Source organism: Typopeltis vanoorti, chromosome 24 (assembly GCF_054136105.1).
Source record: "Typopeltis vanoorti isolate ZY-2024b chromosome 24, IOZ_Tvanoo_1.0, whole genome shotgun sequence".
Taxonomy (NCBI): domain Eukaryota; kingdom Metazoa; phylum Arthropoda; class Arachnida; order Uropygi; family Thelyphonidae; genus Typopeltis; species Typopeltis vanoorti.
The window spans coordinates 65,190,837-65,217,266 of NC_143572.1; the positions used below are offsets into that span (position 1 = coordinate 65,190,837).

A 26,430-nucleotide genomic window follows, 5' to 3' on the forward strand; every position below is an offset into this window, starting at 1 on the left:
GTGCAGTTTGAGGCCCCTAAGAAAACAAACTACCAACGGCAGGCAAGGACCTATGCCGATGTGGCGCATGCCAAAATGACAACGAAGGAATAGAATCAGAATTAATGAGCAGTGCAGTCAAACCTGACAACTGTCATTACTGCCTCCCTGGCGAATATGCTACAGGATTTCAGCAGGTCCAATCCTTCACCAGTTGCTAAAAAAACATTCCTATATGAAATACGATCAATCCTTTCAGCACTCATTGATGAGCAGGAATAAACTAACTCCAGACTCTCTAGATTGTGACGTGGAGCACTCAGAGACTTCAACCAGATGTTGTTTTGATAAGTGAAACACGCCTGAGGCCATCGGAAAGCCCAAAATTAGGGGATATCACCTCTACAGAACTGACAGGGTCAATTATATAGGTTGCGCCACTGCCATCTTCATTAAAAATTATATCCAACACCACACAGTAACCCCCCCCCTTAACCACTAACCCCTAAGTGACTCGCGTGGAGGTTCTTACTTGCTTGGCTGGTAGACTGAAAATTTACGCTACATAAAACCCACCGTAAAAAACACTACTGCACACGGATCTGGATGCCATCCTAGATGCTAGAGAGTACATCATTATTGCTGGGGACTTAAACTCCAAACTTCCGGCATGGAATTGTAGAACTACAAACAACAACGAACGCATCCTCGCCAACTACAGAGGATTCAATTGCGCTGTCATCACAGGCCTCACTGATCCTACTAATCGCAGCCCGAATGGCACCGCTGATATCTTGGATATAGCCATCCTGCAAAATGTTAAATTTCAGTATAATTTAAGAACATTAAATGAGCTTTCATCAGACCATGATCCAGTGATATTACGGGTGGGAACGTAACAAACCCTGTCTCCCCCTAACACTCATTCATATCTTGGGAAAAATTAGAAAAAGCCCCAGAATTCATTGGCCCTGTTCTTCCTATAAGGTCAAGTAAGAAATTGAAACAGCAGTCAAAAATTTTACTCAGCAAATTAATGCGGTCTTAATGGCAGTTACCTCTTCTACAACTCGCTCCACACCCAATCGGTCACCGGAGGATATCATGAACTTGATCAGAGATAAGAATAAAGCTAGAAAAAGATTTCACAATACTAGCGCGCTTCAAGACAAAAGAACCCTTAACCGATTAAATGGAGCTGTGAGAGACGCCCTCTAATCCCACAGAGATCGGTTGTGGGAAGATAAGTTGGTTTCCTTCTCACCTGCTGATCACTCTATTTGGGGACTTGAGGAATCTCAGAAACAAAAACAGATCTCTTCCCCATCTACAATCGAACCTGGGTCTCGTGCATAGTGATGCAGAGAAGGCAGACACCATTGCAAAAATTTTAGAAGGGCAGTGCAGACCTGCTTATGAAAACTTAAACTTTAACCACTTGTATAAAATTCATCATGTCAGGCACGTACTAAAACTTTCTGATCACTGTACTAATCAAATCGTTCCTACTTCACCAACAGAAATCTACGAGATCATTAAGAACGTCAAAAATAAAAAAGCTCCTGGTCCAGATGGCATCACCAGTAAAGTCATTAAACTACTATTTCACAGAGCCATTCTGCACCTTACCAACATAATCAACGCGATCATTAGATTCTGATATTTCCCTTCCCCATGGAGGTTATAACTCCCATTCATAAACCAGGTAAAGACCCACATCTACCACAAAATCATCGTCTTATTAACCTGATTTCAAGCCTGGGAAAGATTGCCGAAAATGTCATCCTCACCAGTCTCCAATACACAGCAAATAAGCTGAATATCCTTCCAAATGAACAATTTGGATTCTGTCAACTTCACAGCACCACTCAAAAGATCCATAGACTAACTGAATATATTACCACAGGCTACAATTGGCATCAGCTTACCGGAGCTGTCTTTCTGAAGATGGCCAAAGCATTCGATAAGATGTGGCATTAGGGTCTGCTCCACAAGCTCATCGCATTTCACATCCCGCTACAGATTGTACAGTTGATAAAATCATACCTCAGCAACATATTTATGCAGGTCAAGAAAAAAGGAACTATTTCTACCAAGCGCCGCATTCTGGCTGGACTTCTGCAACGATCCTCAACTGTCCCTAATTCTGTTCTCGATATTTATTGCAGATACATCTGATGAATATCATCTATCTTGGCCCTCTACGCTGATTACACAGCGATACTAAACAGATCTCCTCACCCACACCTAGTCACAAAAAAACTTCAAGAAAACCTTCAAATATTAGAAAAATGGTTCTCCAATGGGAGATTACAAGTAAACCCCTTGAAGGGCATAGCCGTGCTCTTCTTCTTCAGTAGAACAGTATCACCCACAAGGGACATCTTCATGTTTAACACCAAAATTCCTTGGAAAACAGAAGTCAGATACTTTGGTATAACAGTATACTGCTGGAAAAAAGACTAACCTTCAACCACCATATCAAGGACTCGTGTGCAAAGCCATCGGCCAACTCTATCCCCTAATTAACACAAATAGTAAATTACATGCCAGAATCAAACTGCTCCTCTACAAATTGATGATTCGTCCTATAATCACATATGCTTCGACAGCATGAAGATATACCGCCGATGCTAATATCCTCAAATTGCAGCTGAAAAAAAAAACAATGCCTACGTATGATTCTGAACACTCCATGGTTTGTCACAGATGTTCAACTTCATCAGGACACCGACATCCCTCATATCTACTCTTTCCTTTAGTCTCTTGCAGCAAAGTATTTCTTAAAAACATCTACACATCTCAATCTACTGATGCAACAAGCTGCTGATTATGATGAAACGGATCTTTACAAACACAAAAGACCTAAAGCCATCCTAATTTCAAGAAATTATCTATGATCTCCTTGTCCTCTCAGGGCGAGCATATTGCTCATAAACGTTTTCCTTCACTTTATCCATTTCAGATAGCAGGGAATATGAAAAGCATCTTGCTTCACCCTTGGAGTCAGTAAAGTGAAAGTTTTTATTTATTTATGTTCTGTAACTTTTCAGATGTTTTATGTTATATGGCAAGTTGTTGATTAACGTAGGTATAAGACCATGTTCCACTGTACACGCTCTTTTGACCACTGAAGCGACGTTCCATAGTTTTGGGTAATGTGGAGCTTGCATATTCAGGTCCTACCATGGAAACCCATGTTATGAGCCTCGGTTCTGAATATATATATATATATATATATATATATATATATATATATATATATATATATATATATATATTGAAGTTGACTCTCTGCGCTTCTATGTCAGTATTGCATCGGTAGTTTGACCTAGAATGGCCCAATTTGTGAAAAATTTGCAGAAAAATAGGCCTGCACGTGGCATCTCATCACAATGCCTCTTTCAAACCCGGTCAATTCCTTTCTCGCAGCAATTTCACAAGGATGCAGTTGCACTGACTTGGGGCATTATATTCCTCCAATTTATGCCGACTGCAAACACGTGATACATAACATGACAAGATGCATCTTGCCCATTGGGAGTGTCCCTTGACTTCTTTCTAAGCAGTGCATAGAGAAAAGGCAAGGACATATTGCTGTGTGTATTACAACTGTTGCTTTAAATCTTTAATAATAATAATATTCAGCACTTGATCAGCGGACGATGGATTAATGGCAGAGAGTTTAAAACTTGGTTGTTCAGTACGGTTTTAGACCAGTTTGCTGTAATCTACCACTGGCTGGATTAATGGATTACGTTGGATGAAATCGATTGTAAAGAATTTGTAAAAAAGAACGACATGAGTGATGAAGCCAAGCCCTAGTTGCTATGGAATGGGAGTGGCAAGCTTAAATCACTTTGCCTATGACGCTGCGTTGCTCTTCTCTATGCTGACACCAATTCATCACTTCTTAAACCATGGTTCTACTTCAGAAATCGTTTTTTAGTTGACAATCTTGTTCGGAGGGAGCGGCGAATAATTATGGCAGTATCGTCTGCCTATAGAGATATCACGACAGCAACTCCTCAACGAATGGAAGCCACATAACTGACGAAAGGCAGCTGAATGCTCAGTGGGATGGTTGCTGTGATTTTCCATTCAGACAACTTCATCCCAAAGAGTTTAACTCGGATTCGAATTCAATGTAAAATGAATTGATGAATTTGAACACACCTATTGAGAAGGTTGTCCTGGGTGTTTGAAAAGAAAATTATTGTGCCAAATTGTGGATAATGCATTTGCAACGTCAAGGAGGATTGCTTCCGCTCTGTGTGCGTGCGTACGTGTGTGTGTGTGTGTGTGTGTGCGCGCGTGCGTGCGTGTGTGCGTGTTGTTTCCCGTTGTATCCTAGTGTGTGTGTGTGTGTGTGTGTTGTTTCCTGTTCTATTCTATACATGCGCTTGATGATTCTGTTTGGTTGTGTGGATGCCAGGAAACCCAATGTGGGCCATGTTTCGTAGGCAGACAAGCAAGCTGACTGGGCAATAGATTGTGGAAATTCTACTATTTTTCCTGGTTTTGGAATTAACATTATGTTAACTACTTTCCACAGTATTGGAAAATAATGAAATCGTAATTTGCTCTAATATCAGCAACAACGTGCGTTATGGCTTTGTTTTTGCAGGTCCTTGATAACTTTGTTGGATATTCCATCTTGGTCTGCTTTTTATTTTTAAATTTGAAGACAGTTTCTTGTACACAGGGTAAGGGGGGTGATGTCGATTAGATGAAGTTTTGATATTCTGTGAATTTTAGCGTTCGACGTATGGTGAAGTTTACTTTCCTGATAAAGTCTTGATCCAGATGGGTATAGTCTGGACTAATCTGCTTTTCTAGGCTGTCATAAACATTTAAGCTTTGTCTCTGCATGGGATACCGTTCGCCGGGGCCTGGTGAGAAGGGCTATGTCTGGGTGCAGAACATGTTTAACGAGACTGAAGTTTCGTCTCCCACTGCTGATTTCGTTAATTTTCAAGCCATATCGAACTACGTTTTCAGCTCTATGCGCGCTTGTCAATGTTCTCTGGGCAGCGTGTTTTGGGCATTGCGCTGGCTCTATTCTTTTCACCGTGGGTATCAAGGTGACGATCTTGAAATCCAGCTAGGCAAATTTATTTTTGATATGTACATTTAACATCCAAATAGAATAGGCGTTCTCGTAAAAAACAACAACACTTATTAATAAATTTCTAGCATTAAATATATAACTATTTTGAATATCAAATTAAAAAAAAATCCCTGACTTGATTTTAATCTCCCAAAAAGGTAGTAAAACTTTCTTTGACCTTAAAAGCTTTGGAAATTATTGGGCAAGCAATCTCCATCCATAGCTGTCACCAACTCTGAATGAATGTATATGCAGTGGCGCAGCTAGGGAAGGTCCTCCCCATGTGGCACTTTTTTGGGAGTTTCACGTGAGACACGGTTTTATTTGTCGACGATTCTTTTATTTATGTTAATTAGTAATTTTTATTACTTAATTAATAATTAGTTTTTAACAACTATACTTACAACTAAAATAAATACAATATAAACATAACAAAACCGTTACTTTTCCCTATCATACTGCAATTCAAATTCTTAAAAATAAAATAATTAAACGGATGGCACAGCGACTGCTTTATTGGTTATTGCTTAAACCACAGCAGCTGAGTCTCAGCAACAGGTGGGCACCGCACAGTCAATACTCATTTGCGAAAACGTATTTTTTGTTTCCTCTTCTAATCTTATAACTAAGGCCATCGACAGGATTTTAGGCCCCCCAGTAATAATAATATTTTTGTGGTTCCCTATTATATTAGGGTTTTTGCTTAACCCTTTTGATGCGTTTATTCAGTGTATAAAAATTAATAAGCATGATTAAGTTTTTATCATAAAAAATGCTAAAATTCCTGATTCATCATTAGTTTTTTTTTTAATCTGTTACACATTTATATCATTTGAGTCATTATCGAAACCGTTGAAAAAATTTATTGTATTCTTTATGTATGGTTAGTCTAGAGCAGGGGTTGGCAAACCTTGGCATGCGTGCCAAACATGGCAAGCCAATGACTTTTTTTCAGCACGCAACCTGGGCTCATCTTAAAAAATAATTAAATAAATAAATACATTTCAAACATCTTTGCTGACATGTATATTTTAACTTAATATAATACAATTTTATTAAATACAGCGATACCAAATAAAAATGCAATAAAGAAGCAAACCCTACTGTTTTAGTAATAATAAGTAAAAAGAAAATAAGAAATAAAGAGCCTATTTCCAAGCCATCTATATCTTCGCGATATACTGATGTACAAGTTTAGTCCAGTTCATATGTTACATCATCTGTTGTCAGGCAACCAGACGTGGCATGACTCCTTTAAAATCATTTGATATGCCTTTTCATGTTTCGTAAAGAACATATCCGTTTTCTAGTGTGTATATATGTGGATTTGGAATTTATTAAATTGTAAGTCTTTAAAATATGGATTGGAAGTATTTATCTTCAATTAATATGTTTAACTTATTGCATATAAAAGCAAATTTCCTTTACATTTCCATAAACATTCCATAATTACTCGAATATAACTCGCACTATTTTTCCCCAAAAATTAAAACTAAAAATTGTGGTGCAAGATATATGTGGGGATTTTCAGAAACTATATATTTCAGTTTTTTTTCATAAAATCCTCGCATATATCTCGCATTGCTATTGTTATTTCCTGCCTAGAGAGCAGTTTCCTTGTGAGCATCCTACCCAAATAGTGCCATCTTCTTTCCCATTATTTCAAGCAAAAATTTCAAACAGTAATTTACAAGACTTGAGATACTTAATGAACAATCCTTCACGAATGACTAATGAATAGACTGCTGTGGTACCAGGCCAGTAAAGATAGAGCAAATATGAAGATGTACATACAATTGGTGCGGGATTAACAAAAGATCGAGCGAGTCAAAGATAAAAGGAAGCTGACAATTTTTGAATTGAAATGCTAATTCTCCTCAATCAAATGTAATACCTGAAACTCTTATAACAATATTCATTATATGGTTTATTATTAATTTTAACACGTTTACGAATTTTAACACTTTACATTTATTTTTATTGCTGCTTTGTGTTTGAGATGGGGGGACAGACTCCTACACATCTAGTTTTTAGTTAGATATCATGTGTGCCGGTGAAACATGGTTTTGCTTGAGTCTTAAATAGCATAGTTTCTGTGGGAAAGGGACATGTGATTCATTAGTTAGCGTTATTTTTTTCCCACTTGTCTCTAATTGCACCATTTGTTGAGAAATATATTACACAGACTGCAAATATCTCTGCACCTTTTTCAGTGATATAATAAAACGACCTGTTTTTACTTGCGTCTGCAGTCACTATTGGCTACTGGGAAGGGCATGTAGTTTACCATGGAACACGAGTTGCTATCGTCCTGACATGAACGTGTTTAAACTTTTTTTCCTGTGCAAGGTATACGCAAAACTTTCCAATTTCTTTTTTTCATAAAGTAAAATCAGGGATGCGAGTTATACGCGAGGGCGAATTATATTCGAGTAAATATGGTAAGTTATTTTTAAAGCTATGTGAAATGTTTTATCAATATTCAGGATTATGAAGTGTTATCTGCTCGTGATTAGATTGCATGCGTATCCTTCTCTTTCATTTGCATGTGTGTAGGTTCAGCTTATAATTGTACTAGCTTTTGGTTTGCTTAAACGTGGTTGGTATATGAGATTTTCCATGTCCAAATTATAATTTTTCAGTGTCTATATGTCTCTGTCCACATTTTTATACCCCATAATCCGATTTTTCATTAAAGTTAAAAGCTGTATGAAAAAAGCAATTATTTAATTGCTTTCTCATATATTTATTTATTTGCTTCCTGCTCTTTACAGATTGAGCAGAATGTCGCAATCACCAGCAAAGAAACATAAACATTCAAATGAAAAGGATATTAGACAATTTAAAGAATACTGGACTGAAAAATTTGACATGGTTAAGAAAGATAATAAATCATCATGCACTTTATGTTCCGAATCAGTTATGTGTAACATTTCTGTAAAGAGACATTTTAAACTGTTCATAAGATATTAAGTAATAAAAGTGAGCAAGAAAAAAGGGATTTAATTTCTCATGAACTGAGCAAGACAAGAAGCAGTCCGATACTTTGATGAAATTTATTTCAGGCAGGCCTAGTTCCAACTTAGTTGCTGCTAGTTTTGAGGTATCAAAAGTTATTGCCAAACATGGAAAACCACTCAGTGATGGGGAGTATATTAAAGAAGCATGAGTAGTAGGGGTGACGGTAGTGACAAGATCAAGATCAAGATAAGATAAGGAATCGTGACGTGATTGGTTGATGACGTCATTGTGTGCATGGCTTCATGGGTGTGGGATGTTTGGAATTTCCGTATGGGCAAGTGTGTCACTGGCTTCAGTTGGTGTGTTTTGGTTCGCGTATGGGATTATCGGTGATGGTAGAGATAAGGATTCGTGTTGTGATTGGTGGTGCACTAGTGACAAGATGAAGATAAGATAAGGAATGGTGACGTGGGTGGGTGTTGTTTTCAGATGTAGATAAGTGACTTCATTTGTTATTTGTAAATAAATGTCGTCATTTGTTATTTGTAAATAAGTGACGTTGTTGTTTTGAATGGAAAGGATGATATTAGTGGATAAGAAATCGTGTCGTGATTGGTGCTCACTTCTGACAAGATCAAGATCAAGATAAGATAAGGAATCGTGTCGTGGGTGTGTGTTGTTTTCAGATGTAGATAAGTGACGTCATTTGTTAGTTGTAAATAAGTGACGTTATTGTTTTGAATGGAAAGGGAAATATATTAGTGGATAAGAAATCGTGTCGTGATTGGTGCTCACTTCTGACAAGATCAAGATCAAGATAAGATAAGATTCGTGACGTTATGTCTTTGTGCGGTATTTTGGTTTGGCTATGGAATTGTGGGCTATGTTTTGAGATAAGATATCTTTGAATTTTCCCAGGGTGACACACATCCGTCATTGTCGTCTGTGGGAATTCTTAGAGTATGTCGTGATGGCGGGTGTGATTAGATTTTTCTGAATAATTAATTATATACTGGTGTCACTCAAACATACGGGTTTTTTTTTTATTATTTTATTTTATATAGATGTTTGTACTAATTTTCCAATACATTTGGGGTATTTGTTTCCTGTTAAAGGGTGGGAATTCTTAGAGTAAGTCGTAATGGCGGCAGTCTTTCGAGCTTTTCTGAATAATTAATTATATACTGATGTCACTCAACACACATACTTTTTTTTTTTTTCCATACCTCATCTGTATTTTCTTCTATATACATATTCTAATCAAGTTCATATTTTATTCATAATTCATCCGGATATTTTGATTTGTCTAAAAGTAAGATCTTAAAGTTCAATAAATAAATAAATAAACAAATCGTGTGTGTTTTCACGGTTATTTCAAAAGTGTTCTTTTAAGTTTACATATTTATTTCACAGATATTATTTACAATGCAATATGCAGAAATAGGAATTTACATATATCACCAATGCAAATTGTATTTTTCTTGGCGTAACATTTCTTTGAAAAAAAAAAAAAAACTTACATTTCTTTCCAGAATGGGAACATCGTGGTAACTATCTTGGTTTTCTGAATATTCCAAATTGTTGATTAACATATATTCACAGAACACAAACACAAATCTGAAAAGACTTTTCATTATAGTTTACTGTGGCTAACATATATTCACACCACAAAACACACAAAACATAGGAGTTGATAGATATTTCTGTAAATAACCAGAAAAGCTAGTGGACTACTTAATTTACTTTAGTATCCGTTTGGTTCTCTGTATTAATCTTTCCCACGGGTGTCCATCCTCGGTAGGAAGCTGTATGCGCTGTTTTGTTTAGGGTAAGTGTTATTTCCGGTTTCGAATTCCGATTGCTGTTAGAGTATGGAATTCAGACAAGTGAAATTATTTTTTTTTTTTCAAATTGATTGGTTATTTTCTGTATTTTACTTTTACAGGTCATATTCTAACAGAATAACTGAGCAGAATTAATAAATATATGAAGTATATGAAACTTAGTTGAATATTTAATTTAGATTACTATCCTATTGGTTCATTCTCTGTTTAATTCCTTCCCACAGTTGCTCATGCTATGTTTCCTAAGCTTGGTAGGAAAGTCTATGCGCCTTTTTGTTTAGGGTAAGTGTAATTTCCTGTTTCGAATTCCGAGTGCTGTTAAGGTATAGAATTCTGACAAGTGAAATTATTATTTTTTTTTTTTTCAAATTGAATGGCTATTTTCTGTATTTTACTTTTAAAAATCAGTTTAATTACATATTCTAACAGAATAACTGAGCAAAATTAACGAATAAATAAAATGTGAATTTATTTTCCAACACTGTAGATTTCTCACGAATTTCAGATTTCAGAAGTAGATTTAGTAGATTTAGTAGAAGTAGACGTAGATTTCAGAAGTCGTATCTTAAAGATATCTCTCTCTTATCCGGTCGCCAACTTGTTGTACCTAGGTGAAAAATAGTGTGTGTGTGTAGTAACGTGTTGGTTTAAAATATCTAATGGCACTGTAAAATAACCAAATTCTAGCAGTATTGTAATTTCAGATGAAATCTTCTGCACTAAAATTCTGGTTATTAAAATAATACTCGATTTTTTTTTTTTTTTTTTTTTGCTTCCAAGAGTTGACAGATTCTTGATATATTTGAGGGCTTGCATGAACAAATAAGACTTTTAACTCACTGCGTCAAAAAAAATAAATAAATGAAATAAAATAACAAAAATCTAGTTAGTTTGTTGCATTAAATTTTACAAGGAGAAAAAAAAAAAAAAAAAATGTTGTGGTGTTACTTAAATTTGTATTTTGACTGTTGTCCTCTCAGTCCGACACTTTTTTTTTTTTCACAGTAGGGATATTTATATATTTTAACACAATTATTATATTAGATATTCTTTCCATCACAAATAAATAATTATGTATTCTTATTTCAAATAAATATTAGCTCAGAAAGAAAGAAAGAAAATTGTAAAGAAAAAAAAAAAAACCGTTTACCTTCAAATAACTATTTTGGAATCACAGCAAACAAGAAATTCATCACCTTTTCAAAGTTTTAAATTCCTACCCATATTGTTTTCATCATTTGGTATCATTTAAATGAAGAACGGTTCTGGCTATAAGGTTTGTTAATGTTATTGATTTTTCTCTTCCATTGGCTGTAATTTTTTTTTGATACATTCATGCTGATTCCTTATTATCTGCACACTACGATACCTTTTTATTTTCTACAACAAACGTTTTTAGAGTTTAAGTAATGTGATTGGCTAAAATATCAGCTGTTTGTCTCTGTAAAATAAGCAAATTCTAACAGTCGTATTGTTAGAATTTGGTACGACTGTTTTTTCTAGTCTGGTGAAGGTATCTACTTCAGATGTAGTAACAAATTGTCACTTATCACTTCATTTTTACTTTATTCACAAAACTACAAATCCGTTATTTGGTATGGTCTCTGTTTTTAATTCCCCCATTACTAGAATGTACGGGTGGTAAAGTTTTGAAATAAGTTTCGACTCGCAAGAAAAATAAAATGTTTACATTCAAATAACTATTTATGATCACAGCAAGCAAGAAATTCATCAGCTTTTCAAAGTTTGGAAATTCATACCCATTTTGTTTTCATCATTTGGTATCATTTAAATGAAGAACGGGTATGGGTATTAAGTTTGTTAATGATTTTGATTTTTCTCTTCCAAAGGCGATTATTGTTTGATATATACATGTTGATTCATTTTTTATCTGCATGCTACGATATCATTTTTATTTTCTACAATAAACTTTTTTAGAGTTTAAGTAACGTGATAGACTAAAATATCAGTTGTCTCTCTGTAAATAACCAAATTCTAACAGTCGTATTATTTGAATTTGGTACGATTGTTTTTCTAGTCTGGTGAAGGTATCTACAGATGTAGTAACAAAATTGTCACTTTTCAGTTCATTTGTACTTTATTCACCAAACTACAAATATGTGTTGTCAAGTTTTGAAAAAAAAAAAGAAAAAGAAAAAAAAAAGTTTCGACTGGCAGTGATATGTTTTTAAACTTTTATCATGTACAAATATCTTAAAAGAAAAGAAAAATGCACCTTCTTTTCTTTTTTACATCAAGCTTTTTTAAGAGTTTGGTAACGTGATGAGTTAAAATATCTGCACTCTGTAAAATAACCAAATTTTTATCTTACTTTGTGTTGGGAAAGGTAAAATTTGTATTTGTGTTATCTGGAGAGTATAAACCTTTTTTCTATACTAAACTTTAAGAGTTTAAGTTATGTTTTGGGTAAAATTATCTGCTTTCTCTCTGTAAAATCACCAAATTCTAACAGGTAGGATTTTCGAGTATGCGAACGAAATGTTTACAGATAACTCAAAAAAAAAAAAAAATGTCAATAGCACAGGATATCAGGTTTCCCATGGTCCTTGCATTAATTTCACATTAGTGATTTTTTACAATAATTAAACAGAATTGCATTAAGGTATAAAGTTATGGATTTTATTATCAAATTCTAAACTGAATAACTGAGTAAAAATTTCACTGTGGAAAACACAACAGCAACACACATCTTTCGTTCACTTAAGTTTTACAAATGCTTATTTTATTTTGCTGAAATATTACTTACAACGAAAAAAAAAAAATCGAAACTTGTAATTACCTACAAATATTTCACAATATTTAGTTTACACTATTTTCCCGAAGAAAGAAAATTTCAAAGACTTTTGTGGTTCACTCATTATTTTACTTTACTGGACCTAAACACCACAACACAACACAATACGATAGCTGCACTGGATGAACGAATTGCAGTAACTGAAAAGACACTCGACTCGATTGTTTTTCTTTATAGTACTGTTTACCTGACCCTTTACCCTGACCGTTCCTTCCAAATGAAACTTTCGCGCAGGTGACTCACAGACATGTTTTCGCATGCTGGTGGATTGATGTTGATGTGCGTTTATCTTACTTTGTGACATTATGGTACAAACTTTATCTCTGTGGCTCGAATTCATCCAAAGGAAGATGAGCGAGCTACCCATTTGTAGATATCTTTTAGTGATGTCACCTCAAACTGATAACCAATGAGATGAACGATCTCGCCATTGCGGATGTCCGAAAATGTTTGGATGGAAAAAAAAAAATAGCATTATGTGTTGGGTGTGAAAGGTAGTCAAGAAGTTGACAGTGGTCTTCCCTACAAGGCTCCCCCACCCTCCCTATCCTCCATAAGATGTCTGCTCATCTAAGGGAGATGAGTTAGTTTGCCGTTGTCGGATTTCTTTTAGTCATGTCACTTCCAACTGATGCTAAATGCTCCCCCATCCCATACTCTAACCCATCATCCCTCTCTCCTCCAGCAGATGTCTGCTCAGGCTAGCGGAGATTAGCGAGATTATTATTCGCGGATATCTTTTAGTGATGTTACCTCCAACTGATACTGATAACTTTGGAGGAAAAAAAATAGCATCAGGTTGTGGAAGTGAAAAGATAGTCAAGAGGGTGACTGAGGTCTTCCCTGCAATACTCCCCTAACCCTTCTTCTCCAGAAAATGTCTGCTCAGCCTCGTGGAGATGAGCGAGCTCATCATTTGCGGATATCTTTTAGTGATGTCACCTCCAATTGATACTGATAAATTTTTTTTCCCCAAAAAAGTTATCAGTATCAATTTTAATCATTTTATTTTTCTTGCGAGTCGAAACTTATTTCAAAACTTTACCACCCGTACATTCTAGTAATGGGGGAATTAAAAACAGAGACCATACCAAATAACGGATTTGTAGTTTTGTGAATAAAGTAAAAATGAAGTGATAACTGACAATTTGTTACTACATCTGAAGTAGATACCTTCACCAGACTAGAAAAAACAGTCGTACCAAATTCTAACAATACGACTGTTAGAATTTGCTTATTTTACAGAGACAAACAGCTGATATTTTAGCCAATCACGTTACTTAAACTCTAAAAACGTTTGTTGTAGAAAATAAAAAGGTATCGTAGTGTGCAGATAATAAGGAATCAGCATGAATGTATCAAAAAAAAAAAAAAAAAATTACAGCCAATGGAAGAGAAAAATCATTAACATTAACAAACCTTATAGCCAGAACCGTTCTTCATTTAAATGATACCAAATGATGAAAACAATATGGGTAGAAATTTAAAGCTTTGAAAAGGTGATGAATTTCTTGTTTGCTGTGATTCCAAAATAGTTATTTGAAGGTAAACGGTTTTTTTTTTTCTTTACAATTTTCTTTCTTTCTTTCTGAGCTAATATTTATTTGAAATAAGAATACATAATTATTTATTTGTGATGGAAAGAATATCTAATATAATAATTGTGTTAAAATATATAAATATCCCTACTGTGAAAAAAAAAAAAAAGAGTCGGACTGAGAGGACAACAGTCAAAATACAAATTTAAGTAAGACCACAACATTTTTTTTTTTTTTTTTTTTTTTTCTCCTTGTAAAATTTAATGCAACAAACTAACTAGATTTTTGTTATTTTATTTTATTTATTTATTTTTTTTGACTCAGTGAGTTAAAAGCCTTATTTGTTCATGCAAGCCCTCAAATATATCAAGAATCTGTCAACTCTTGGAAGCAAAAAAAAAAAAAAAAATCGAGTATTATTTTAATAACCAGAAGTTTAGTGCAGAAGATTTCACCTGAAATTACAATACTGCTAGAATTTGGTTATTTTACAGAGCCATTAGATATTTTAAACCAACACGTTACTACACACACACACTATTTTTCACCTAGGTACAACAAGTTGACGACCGGATAAGAGAGAGATATCTTTAAGATGCGACTTCTGAAATCTACGTCTACTTCTACTAAATCTACTAAATCTACTTCTGAAATCTGAAATTCGTAAGAAATCTACAGTGTTGGAAAATAAATTCACATTTTATTTATTCGTTAATTTTGCTCAGTTATTCTGTTAGAATATGTAATTAAACTGATTTTTAAAAGTAAAATACAGAAAATAGCCATTCAATTTGAAAAAAAAAAAAAATAATAATTTCACTTGTCAGAATTCTATACCTTAACAGCACTCGGAATTCGAAACAGGAAATTACACTTACCCTAAACAAAAAGGCGCATAGACTTTCCTACCAAGCTTAGGAAACATAGCATGAGCAACTGTGGGAAGGAATTAAACAGAGAATGAACCAATCGAATAGTAATCTAAATTAAATATTCAACTAAGTCTCATATACTTTATATATTTATTAATTCTGCTCAGTTATTCTGTTAGAATATGACCTGTAAAAGTAAAATACAGAAAATAACCAATCAATTTGAAAAAAAAAAAAATAATTTCACTTGTCTGAATTCCATACTCTAACAGCAATCGGAATTCGAAACCGGAAATAACACTTACCCTAAACAAAACAGCGCATAGAGCTTCCTACCGAGGATGGACACCCGTGGGAAAGATTAATACAGAGAACCAAACGGATACTAAAGTAAATTAAGTAGTCCACTAGCTTTTCTGGTTATTTACAGAAATATCTATCAACTCCTATGTTTTGTGTGTTTTGTGGTGTGAATATATATTAGCCACAGTAAACTATAATGAAAAGTCTTTTCAGATTTGTGTTTGTGTTCTGTGAATATATGTTAATCAACAATTTGGAATATTCAGAAAACCTAGATAGTTACCACGATGTTCCCATTCTGGAAAGAAATGTAAGTTTTTTTTTTTTTTCAAAGAAATGTTACGCCAAGAAAAATACCATTTGCATTGGTGATATATGTAAATTCCTATTTCTGCATATTGCATTGTAAATAATATCTGTGAAATAAATATGTAAACTTAAAAGAACACTTTTGAAATAACCATGAAAACACACACGATTTGTTTATTTATTTATTTATTGAACTTTAAGATCTTACTTTTAGACAAATCAAAATATCCGGATGAATTATGAATAAAATATGAACTTGATTAGAATATGTATATAGAAGAAAATACAGATGAGGTATGGAAAAAAAAAAAAAAGTATGTGTGTTGAGTGACATCAGTATATAATTAATTATTCAGAAAAGCTCGAAAGACTGCCGCCATCACGACTAACTCTAAGAATTCCCACCCTTTAACAGGAAACAAATACCCCAAATGTATTGGAAAATTAGTACAAACATCTATATAAAATAAAATAATAATAAAAAAAAACCCGTATGTTTGAGTGACACCAGTATATAATTAATTATTCAGAAAAATCTAATCACACCCGCCATCACGACATACTCTAAGAATTCCCACAGACGACAATGACGGATGTGTGTCACCCTGGGAAAATTCAAAGATATCTTATCTCAAAACATAGCCCACAATTCCATAGCCAAACCAAAATACCGCACAAAGACATAACGTCACGAATCTTATCTTATCTTGATCTTGATCTTGTCAGAAGTGAGCACCAATCACGACACGATTTCTTATCCACTAATATATTTCCCTTTCCATTCAAAACAATAACGTCACTTATTTACAACTAACAAATGACGTCACTTATCTACATCTGAAAACAACACACACCCACGACACGATTCCTTATCTTATCTTGATCTTGATCTTGTCAGAAGTGAGCACCAATCACGACACGATTTCTTATCCACTAATATATTTCCCTTTCCATTCAAAACAATAATCACTTATTTACAACTAACAAATGACGTCACTTATCTACATCTGAAAACAACACACACCCACGACACGATTCCTTATCTTATCTTGATCTTGATCTTGTCAGAAGTGAGCACCAATCACGACACGATTTCTTATCCACTAATATCATCCTTTCCATTCAAAACAACAACGTCACTTATTTACAAATAACAAATGACGTCACTTATCTACATCTGAAAACAACACCCACCCACGTCACCATTCCTTATCTTATCTTGATCTTCATCTTGTCATTAGTGCACCACCAATCACAACACGAATCCTTATCTCTACCATCACCCATAATCCCATACGCGAACCAAAACACACCAACTGAAGCCAGTGACACACTTGCCCATACGGAAATTCCAAACATCCCACACCCATGAAGCCATGCACACAATGACGTCATCAACCAATCACGTCACGATTCCTTATCTTATCTTGATGTTGATCTTGTCACTACCGTCACCCCTACTACTAGCATGGCCAGAATATGCTCCTTTCCCTTTTGACAATCTTTCAGAAAAGGTAAAAATTATTCAGTGTATTAAAGAATTATCTGTGAGTAGAAAAACAATTAAGGATAGAATATTTAAGTTGGAAAGGAATACAGCAGAACAATTCAAAGATTTGGCTTCATGTAAGACTTTCCTATTTGTGTTGATGAGAGCACAGACATTAAATCATCAGCTAGAGTGGCAAGCTTTGCTCGATTTTGTAGGGATGACGAAGTATGCGAAGAGATGATTAACCTTGTAACACTATCTAAACGTACATGGGGCTGAAGTATGTAAAGCATTTATGAACGAATTATCTATTCGGCAAATTGATATTTAAAAGTGGTATCCGTGACAACAGATGGTGCGCCCAGCATGATTAATAAGGAAGCAGAATTTGTAAATCTGTTTGCAAAACATGTTGGTCATCCACTGATAGGTGTGCATCCTACATAAGGATAATTTATATGCAAACACTGGCCTAAAGGACCTTCAGGAAGTGATGCAAAGAGTAACCAAGGTTGTTAATTACATTTCTACACGTGCTTTGAATAAAAGACAATTTCAGAATCTATTGAATGAGGTGGAGTCGGTTTACAAAGGACTAATAATGTACGACAATGTTCGTTGGCTTAGTCGAGGTCTTGTTCAGAAACGAGTGATTAGAGACGGGAGTAACAGAGAGAAATACTGAAAAAGAGGTACTAAAAACTTGAAATACTATTTTGTATGTTTAAAAACCCTTGCAACAGCATTATTATCCATTTTTGCATCTACATATTCTTGTGAATCATTGTTCTCAGTGATGAACTTTGTTAAGTCAAGAGTAGCCTTGACTTAACAAAGTTTCGTCCAGTAGCGCATACATATCTCTAAAGGTTACAAAATATAAACCTGATATAAATTATCTGTCATTAGTGATGCAGCAGCAGAAGTCTCTTTGAGGTTAAATAAATAAAATGTCACTATTTTCTTTCCCTAGGTTTGATTTTATGTTTTCTGTTAAAAATGGTAAAAATTAACTTCTGTTATATTATTTATTTAGGTAAAATAACAATTTATTTTATCTGTAATTTTCATCTGTAATCACAATAAATTTTCGTTTATTAAGTTTTGTTGATGGGGGGACGTGAAATAATGAAAACAAATTTAAAATGTTTTAAGACTAAGTAGATTTTATCTTACAAGAAACGTATTTAAATTTTATTATTTATTATTTTTTTTGTTATTTTTTATATTTTAATGGAAAATAATCACACATTGGTGCAGGTTCACAAATTTTGCTTCCTGCGTATTTCGGTGCTTAATGAATATTAGTAAATATATGTTTATTCATATAAGTTTAATTTCAAAGCAGAAATCTAAGAATTGCAGTTTCAAATTTCACCTGATATTGACTTTTTGTGTAGCAGTATTGTAACACATCCATCACATTAAATTGTTATTAAACTTCTTTTATGTTTTTAATTCTTTCTTTATTACTAATCGTTTCACGTTTCATGTGCTTGTACTGCAAATGTACAATAACAATATATCTATGTATATAAAAATATGAGATAATGTCAAATGTGTATGTAAGATGCTAAAAATGTAATATTTGCATTTGTTTTTTGCAACATTCGCTGTGTATGTTTTGTATTGAATATAAATACAATAAATATTATAATAATATGTGTCTATATTACGATTTTGTTTCGAGGGGGGGCGTGAAATATTTTAATTCTTCCAAAGGGGCCCTGGCATCCAGAAGTTTGGGAAGCACTATTTCTGCGCGTTTGGGAGTTTACAATGATCAGGGAGCTGTGGCGAATACGCTCGCTAGTGGTGGCGGTGACAAAATCTCAGATTTTATAATTTGATCTCGTTAAGTGCGTGAAATATCTTAGTGATTTTACATCGTTCTTCTTTGTTTTACGGAAGTGAGTTAGAGTATCACAGTTTTTTAGGTGCAGACTATACAAGTTAGCATTCTAAAAGGGATTTATTTATCCTTGTTATTCCTTATTTATTTAATTTAATTTATGCTTTATTAATGTACTGTTTCTTTCACAAACAGTGTACTGTTTGTGAAAGAAAAAAAAAAAATGGAAATTCCATACTTCTATATTCTTCACTAATAAGTGTACTCCACCTTGCGTCCTAAACCACACCTACGTATAGCGTGTTTCGTACAAGCTATACGTAGTTGTATACGCTATACACTTACATATAGCGTGTACGAGTGCAAGTCGCCAAAAAAAAAAAAAAAAAAATTACAATATATTTATTCATGAAAAACCGCGTGTAAGTGGATCCGAGCTGTTCAAACCTGTACGTTCTTCAAGGGTTCGAAGAACGTACAGGTGACTGCAATTTCTTAAAACTGTAGTCACCTGTAAGCATTTTTTCTTTCTTAATAAAAGAATAATGTCTGTTACTTAATTGTGAACTTTTTTTTCCTTATATATACATTTATAAGGAAAACTGCGTGAACCAGTTTTTCAAAAAAATGAACCAAATTATTATTATTATTATTATTATTATTATTATTATTATTATTATTATTATTATTATTATTATTATTATTATTATTATTATTATTTTCATCCTCAGATAAGCTTACATTAAGCTTCGAGGATGAAAGCAGAGAAATTAGTTCTCATCCAAGATGTATCATATGTAACCAAGTGCATGTAATGTACGTATCACATGTAAACCAAAGTATGTAATGTATGTATTAGATGTAAACAAATGTATGTAATGTAAGTATCATATGTAAACAAATGTAAGTAATGTATCACATGTAAACAAATGTAAGTGATGTATCATATGTAATCAAATGTATGTAATGTATGTAATAACTGTAGCAAAAGTATGCAATATAGGGTGATTATATCCATTGATATTGTATATATAGAGTGTAAAATTGCAAAGAAACATCTGTAATAATCACCATTATGAATATTATAATAATATATGTTGTAAGCAGTTATTGTTATTATTATTATTTAAAAAAAAACTTTATGTACGAGAAAGTATTTGTTATGCATAATTATCCTCATATAATGTATGTAATTTATCTGAGAAATAATAAAATGTTAAAAAAATTTTAAAAAATTATTATTTGAATAAAATAATCTACTTTTTATAAACGATAACATACGCACGCACACACACACAAAAATTTTGCGTTTTATATGATTTATATTAAATATCGGTGTTCACGAAGTTAGTAATTAAATCTGCAGAATCAATGAGGATATAAATGTGAAAATATTCTATTAGCAAGATTTATAATTACTTCGAATTATTTACAATTTATTCGGTTTTTTTCACCTGATAGCAAAACCTATAAGGTTTTGCTATCAGGTGAGTTTTACTGATAACTTTCTACCACGCAAATGCTTTGAAAATAAATAACTATTCTCAGAATTTTAGATACAATCTGTTTATACCACAACACTTTCGATTAGTACTGTGTGTAGTTATCTCGTTCGCTCTTTTTAGCAAACGAGATAATTACTAAAAAGAGCGAACTAAGTAAATGAACTAAATAAACGAAATAAATAAAGCGAACTAAATAAACGTTTATTTATTTTTAGTCTTTTAAATAAATTATATTAAGAATAGCATATGATATAATAAAGTTTACTAACTTACTAAACTGCTCATAATTTCAAATTATATTTCCATGTAGGTATTTGTTGAAAACGAAAACATTCTCCCCCCTTTAGTATGTTTATGGATAATTACATAAATAAACTATATTTATAAATTGTACAGCTGTATATACGTTATTCTCCCGTAGAAATGATTTCATAAGTATATCTGGTTCACTCTTATCGGTCTGCCTCTTTGATAAAAATTAGGGAGAAAGAAAACGTGCAGTCGAAACATAAGTGGGAACAAACAAGCATGAAAATGATTCTAGACATCATGAAAAAGTCAGTTAGAATAGCATTATTGGATAGTGACGAAATTCATATCACATTAATTAACCTAAAATTGTTGTTTGCTTCGCCCCTTTAAACCAGTCCTTATAAGGACTATAAGGACAACTTATTTATTTTTATTTTTTATTGTTACTTTCTCATACATTTTTGCACGATATTAATTCTTGTTATATTTTGCCGCCAAAACTGATCTGACCACTGCAAATACTGAGATGACACAATATATTTAGTGGAGATACTAAATATTAGATTTTATTAAATTTAGTCGGTCTAATTACTATGTATGAAATCTTTTAGTCACTAAAATGGCTCGATTTATACTAAATAATGGCTGGAGAGTTTAGCGGAAATAATTCCATTTCATTCTATCAAATCGGAGTAAATGGAGTTGTTCGTGTTTAATTTTGTTACAAAAATGTATAATTTTTTTTTTCAATCCAAAGTGAGATGTCGATAAAATTTGAAACCTAAATCATATATTTCGTTAAAATCCTGTACTCGTACAATTACTTCTTTGTATTATTCAACTTGACTTTTTATATCGGTCCTGTTTAAGTTAACAATTTAAATAGTTTCCAAAAGTTACATACGGCAAAAATGGCCTCGTCTACTCCCTCTACTGGAATAAAAAGGCGTTAGCTGATTTTTTTATTTTTATTTATTTTTATTTTATTTAGAATCAAAATTTGCGTTTGTCACACTACCGTTTTGCAAAAGAGTCTTTCTAGAAAAGAAAGTTAAAATGGTTACTAGGCAACTAATCTGTACTTCCGTTATGCTTTGTGGACATACTCAGAATATGAGATTTCTTTGTAACCGGAATTATCGCTACCTTTAAGTACGTTTGTAACAGGGCATCACTTAAAATAATAATAATAAAAATTGTTCACCATCTCTTGAATTTCTTGAGGACTTTTAGTTTAATGGATCCTCACTAAACTATAAATTACTAAACCAAAATGTACACTCTAGACCAGTTTTGGTCGAAATAAGAAAATAATTTAAAATAAAAACTTTTCCTTTGGCTCTAATATTATAATACCAGAAACCTATTTCCTAGTTTTGGAATGCAATATGTTTTTTCTTCTCGCGATGGGTCCTTCGTCTCCCTAGAAGTATCACTTATAATAATAATAATAATAATAATAATAATAATAATAATAATAATAATAATAATAATAATAATAATAATAATAATAATAATAATAAACATGGACATAAAGAAGCAATGATTACTCTGAACTGAAGAATCACTGGTCGACTGTGAATTAGTATCTCATACTTTTCAATAAAACACAACTAAAAATGAATTTATTTTAATTTTAGTACAAAAAATTGAAGAAACATAACAATAGTCCTTGAGAAGACTGCTAGAGGAATAAAATAACTTCTCTGATTTCAATTAGTCGAATTCTGCTTTTCACAGGTTTCTGTAAAAAAAAAAAAAAAAAAAAAAAAGATACAGAAGAAGCAATTAACAATTCACATAAATAAATGATATTTTTTGATTTAGGTATTGTCTGCAACTGCATGGTCTTAATTCATTTAAGTACAATAAGATATGACAACATTTGTTCCAATAATAAGTTATAAGGTACATTTTTATTTAGATCACCTGTTTAAATTTCCAAGATTGAGAACCCCATCCTCACTGCTCCATAAAAAGACAACTCTAGAAAACGACCTGCTTTAAAATATAAACACATGATGTAATCGGTAACCGCAACTTGACTTAGGATTAACGTAGTAAAACAAGACGATACCTCAGTAAACTGAAACTCCCATTCTCTCCAGACGACACTTTTAAGCTTAGCAACTATATCCAGTAACCAGATAGCTATTTGCTGTTCGACCATTGTAAACCTTCAGAACAGAATTCATAAAATGGAGAAGTGACTTTACAAGGTTCCGGAAACATTTGACAAGTAGTCTATCCTCAAGCGGATATGATGACTTTTGCATTTTCTCCAGATTAGGGCAGTAAGCCCATGGTAGGAACATCTCATTTTACCACATTCCAAAGATGTTTCATGAGAATGATATTGAAATAGGCAATGATATTGAAATGAGAATCATATTGAAATACGCCTTATCTTTCAGTGCTTGCTTTTGTGGAATCGTGCAGCAATCAGTAACGACAGTAGCTTTTGTAGAGTCCACTCCATCTAAGACGCGAATTTAAGTCCAAGCTTCGTGCTTTTATCATATTCTTGACTTCATCTCTCTGAAACAGCCGAATCAGAGATTCATCACTCCACGTGACCTTTTTTCATCAGTCCTATGATGTCTAATACTGATGTCGATTCTCCCACCTTTGTCGTAGTTCCTTGATTTCTTGTGCTGAACATGAGTAGCGGTCAACAGTGATTTGCTCTTATACATCAATGCATGGTACATTCAGATACAGTTCTTTGCAATCTGTTTTCCTGCCATAAGTCCTACGTTGACTTGATTTTTTTTAAAAAAAAATATATGCTATTTTCGATATGCTTGAAATGATATTGCAAATGGTAAACTGACCTATGCAGTGATATTTGAGATCAGCGGTATCTGACTGACATTAAAACATGACATTATGACGAAAAACAATCAGCCAATCAACCTGAATCAAGCAAGGCTCAGGGAGAACTACATAAAGTGAATAGAGACCACAAAAGGTAGAAAAGCTCTATGGTTCCTCAAGCACGCATTCCTCCAAGAGTTCAGATATCCTTTGATGTAGAGATTTTTGCAAGTGAATTACCTATTAAACTACGTACAAATGGTTTTCATTTGTATGGCTACTGCGAACAAATGCAAGATCACTTCGAACAATGCATTGGAACTGTATAATGCGGAGCTCTGCAACCAGATGCAATCAATCAATCAATCTGCAATCAATCAAGGGAAGTGGCGGTGAATTTATAGCACTGAGATACTTTTGCTTTGGACTACAGTCCCTTGTAAGTTCATATGAAAATCAATGCCAAACGTTATATTGAAATTCTGGAAAATTCTGTGTTTCCTGCTAAGTGGTGTTCTATGAAAAAGTTATTTTGGATTTTGGTTACTAAGCCGAATACTTAAGTGAGGCCGTTGTAATACTAGCACAGTTGAATGTGTTCACAGTTGATTCAACTGTGCATCACAGAGATCTAGTAGGAGTCCGAGAGGGTGCTGTGGGTTAGAGGTAGAACATAGATGGAGGCCGACACCAATGGGTCCAGTTTGCTACAGTACAAGCACGAACTGCAGTTTTGATATGGAACGAAATACCATTTTTTTTTACTTCAATCTCCCACACAAAAAGTTGTGAGCTGAGCCTACACAGATGATTCCATATAGTTCAGAAGAATTAAACTAGACTGAGTGGAAAGTGGTTCTAATAGTATAAAGAATAGTGGAAAGAAACGATGATTTACTTCTGCTCATAAAGATTTATTCCCAAGTTATTTATTTTCAAATATGTAGATATCTGAGAACGCACAAATGTAAGATATATAAACGGATCCTAGTCCAATCATGATCTTTTTCTAGCACTTTATAATACAAAGATAAATAAAGTAAAATACTAACCTGTCCATTTTACCAAATGAGGAATGTATTCATTCCAGAAGACGCATTCCTTCTCATGATAAGCTCTGCCTACAGAACTAGAAGAAGAATTATCGAAGATAAAATATTCCTTGTTTCGTGATGTGTAAAGAGGCCATTTTTGTGTCTCTTGCGATCCATCAGGTGATATATTTGGGTTCCTATAAAAGAAAGAGTACATTACGTTGTTGAAAGAAACATCAGATACTTACCCTTTATCTCTTTATAAACGAGATTTGTGTAAGACATTTATTAGGTTTTGGGTGAAATATGCACAGAGATGTTTTCCGCTCTTTCGAAATTTTCGGTTCTTCCTCATCGAAAAATTTGCTGTAGGCTGTTAATGTATCCACAAGCAATGCTCACTTACCATAAGACGTAAGGTGTATTTTTCGGACCATAAGAAGCACCGTTTTACATAGAAAAATCGACTTAAAATTGGGGTGCGTCTCATGGTCCGAAGGTAACATTAAAATACGAATCTTTACACTGTACCGAAGCTGTTAGCGAAGTTCAATTACTGGCGCAATATGTTAATAAAATTAGTAAGTACGCCACTGAAGGTAGGTACCTAGCTATCTCGCTGTATGTGGGTGAATCACCGATTTAGAGCGTCAATAGTCATTAGTGCGTAAACATATGCGCTTTTGTACGGTTCATTTGAATTATTTTTTATAAGTCGTTAAAATTTTTATCTTAAAATTAGAAAAAACGAGTGTAAAACAAAAAAGACTTTCATATAACGTGAGTTATAAATTAAATGTGATAACTTATGCAAAACAATATGGAAACAGAACAGCAGAAAGACATTTTGGTCCACCACTAACAGAAGAAATGGTCTGTGAGTGGAGAAAACAAGAGGAACAGTTAAAACTGCTATGTAAACACAAGAAAACATTCCGTTCGCACCTAGAAAAATGGCCAGAATTAGAAGTACAAATGAAAATTTGGGTAACAAATCATCGAAACATGGGAATATCTGTTTCTATGAAAATTATAATTTTTGAAGCGAAACGATGGGCAACTGCTAATAGAATTTTAGATTTTACTGGATCACCGTCTTGATGGTTTAGATTTATGAAAAGACACGGGTTATCCATGCGTACAAAAACCACTCTAGCCCAAAAAATGCCGGCTGACTATGAAGCTAAAATTATAGAATTCCATAGATTTGTCATATCAGCGAGAAGGTAATTTAACTTTGAGCTTAATCAAATTGCGAACATGGATGAAGTGCCTCTAACTTTCGATGTTCCTTCAAATCGGACAGTAGATTCAAAACGCACCAAATCAATGGTGATCAAAACAACAGGTCACGAAAAAATTCACTATACTGTAGTTTTAGCTTGTTGCGCGGACGGAACAAAACTACCCCCCCCCCCCCCATGTTAATCTTCAAGAGAAAAACGTTACCGAGAGATGAAATTCCTCGTGGCATTATTATCCACGTTCAAGATAAAGGCTGGATGGAAGAAACAGGAATGAAATTATGGATACAAAAGATATGGGCAAAACGTCCAGGTGCGTTGTTTAAAAAGTCTGCGATGTTAGTGTGGGATCAAGCTTCTAAAAGAAACGAATAAGAATTAGCTGTCGTTCCTGGAGGCCTCACAAGTCAATTACAACCCTTGGATGGATCTATTAATAAACCATTCAAAAATTTTATGCGGGAAGAGTGGAACAAATGGATGGCGAAGCCAAATCACGATGT

The 26,430-nt window shown here is 33.6% G+C and overlaps 1 pseudogene; it reads right to left on the minus strand.

Annotated features, from left to right (window-relative positions):
• Positions 1 to 629: 629 nt before the first annotated feature.
• The window catches only part of LOC150093341 (acetylcholinesterase pseudogene), a 30,530-nt pseudogene continuing 4,729 nt past the window's right edge, over positions 630 to 26,430 (minus strand).